A 2,627-nucleotide genomic window follows, 5' to 3' on the forward strand; every position below is an offset into this window, starting at 1 on the left:
GATCTGAAGATTCAACCAAATTCAATTGAATTTCAGATCTGAAATTTTGAAGAAATGTGAACTTAGTTCCTTTGGTATGGTTGGAATTGATTTCTGTAGAGCTTTAGGCGCCTTTAGGTTAGTTCATAATGAAGCATAGCATATGTATTTATACCTGGAATTGGTTGAACAAGTGAGTTTGCTCGTGTGCATGGCAAATGGGTTTTCCTTGCATGGGCTTGCATGATCATGTAGAAGGCCCAAACTCAATTGTATTTGCATGTTGATGACCAAACAGCTTGAAATGGACGTGTAGTTTGCAAGGCAATGGCTTGTGTATGAAGTTTCAACATGAATTCCATAACTGTGCCTAAAACTTCAACTCTTCGAAAATGCCAATTAGAAAATCCAAACATAAGCATGTGGGTAATGGTTGGAAAGGTCTTGACATAAGGAACAAATGTTATGTTGAGAAAAAACTCATTTGAAGTGTGGAAATTTATGAAAACAGGCCATAAAGTTCATAGTGTAAAACATGCCTTTGAGAATTTTGTCAAATTGAACCAACTTCAAGCCCTTCTGTTTTGATGATGCCAGCCTCAAATAAAAAAGCCTCCAACATCAACGTTTTAGATATTTTCAAGAAAATCAAAATGGACTTAAATTTTGAATCATTTGGATTTTTTATGAAGAAGTTATGGGCACTTGAAGTTGGACTTTTTTGCCTTTCAATGCATTTGGTCCAAAGTGACCTATAATGTTTTGCATTATCACATGTATTTCCTTTGAGATTTTGAAATTTTGTTCAACATAACATTTGAAGTAGACATCTTAAGATTTCAAATTCATTTGATCCCACCTCAAAATCATAAAAAATGAATTAGTTATGTTCTTGGGAAGTTAACCCAAAATTAGGGTTTCAGTCAAAATGACCTATAATGTCTTGGAATGGGATATTATCTTCTAAGCTTCAAATACAATTTTGATGAACATGAAAGTTGTTCATATTGTCCTTAAGAAAACTTTTTCTGTTGGGATCATCTCCATTTGACCAACACATAAAAAGTTAGGTCTTAGTGCATTTCAAAATAGTCAGATGAATTGACTGATCAACTTCTCAAGTCCACAACTGATATCTTGATGAATTGATGATTGAGGACACTCAAATAAGCTCAAATATGCATGAAATGATTAATTAAAGAACTTCCCTTGATTGTATTTGACCATGGGTTGAGGTTTCTTCATGAGCAAGGCACAGTGGATGAACAGTTGAATTAGGGTTTCCTTGAGGAACAAACCTCAAACCCTTTGACTTGCTTTGATCAAAATGATGAATTGAGATACTAGGGAGGCATATTTGATGGATGAGGGCCTTGGGAACCATTGTCATGCTTGCTTTCCTCTTCTCTTGGCCACATCAATGCACACAGGATCTCCTAGAAGCTTTGGACCTTGTGATTGCGCAAGCTACAAACAAGAAATGTTAGTGACATATTTTTGTGCTTTTGGTTAGTAAACAAAAATGAGAAAATCAATAATACAATTCAAGCATTCTTGGTGATCTCAAACCACTCACAAGAGGTCCCACCCAAAGGCAAGGGGAACCAAGATGCTTATGATCCTTGAGGCTTTGCAAATGCAATGTTATGATACCATGAGGGATCTTAGGGCCAAAATTAGGGTCTTACACCTTTAAGAGGGGATTAAAGATAAAGAAATCAAGTAAATGTCAGTGAAAATTTTAACTGAATTTCCATCAAGATACAACATTTGTTATTTTCCCCTATTTTCTCTAGTCCTCATTACTTTGCTTATATAGATGGTGATTAGATTGTTCCCTTCCATCTGAGCTTTGTTATAGTACTGACATGTGTTACTGCAGCATTATGCCTTTGGATATTTCCTAAATTTTTCGTGAACCGCTCCTTAGAGTTTCAGTTCACCGGGAAATTTTACCTTTTTTTTGTTTAAGCTTTCCTTTCAGGTTTTATACCTACGGGCTTAAAAAAAAATTATTATCCCTTATTTTTGCATGAGTCTCCCTTTTGGGTTTTCAATTTTTTGGGATGCTCATTTTTTCCAAAGTCTCACTTTTGGGTTTTCAACTTAGCGAGCTTTTATTATCCATCTCTTTTTCTTAGGCATAATACTTTCTGACTGCATCATAATTGACGGGATGTGTCAACTCTTCTCCATCCATGTATGTGAGAACCACAACTCCACCATAGAATGATTTTTTCATCATAAAGGGTCCTTCATAGTTGGGAATCCAATTGCTACGTGAATCCTTATGGAGGGAGATTATCTTTTCAACATTAGTTCACCTACACTGAGCTCTCGAGGCCAGACCTTCTTGTTGAATGTCCGCTTGAGCCTATTCTGATATAACTGACCGTGACACGATGTCGTCATCCTTTTTTCTTCGATTAGATTGAGCTGGTCAAATCTGGTTTGAATCCATTATGCTTCTTTTAACTCAGTCTCCATCAAGACTCTCAACGAGGGGATTTCCATTTATATTGGTAGCATAGCCTTCATGCCATATACTAGAGAGAAAGGGGTTTCCCCTATTGAAGTGAGAACAATTGTTCGGTATCCGTGTAAAGCAAAAGGTAGCATCTCATGCCAGTCTTTGTAAGTCTTCACCA

Source organism: Lathyrus oleraceus, chromosome 6 (assembly GCF_024323335.1).
Source record: "Lathyrus oleraceus cultivar Zhongwan6 chromosome 6, CAAS_Psat_ZW6_1.0, whole genome shotgun sequence".
Taxonomy (NCBI): Eukaryota; Viridiplantae; Streptophyta; class Magnoliopsida; order Fabales; family Fabaceae; genus Lathyrus; species Lathyrus oleraceus.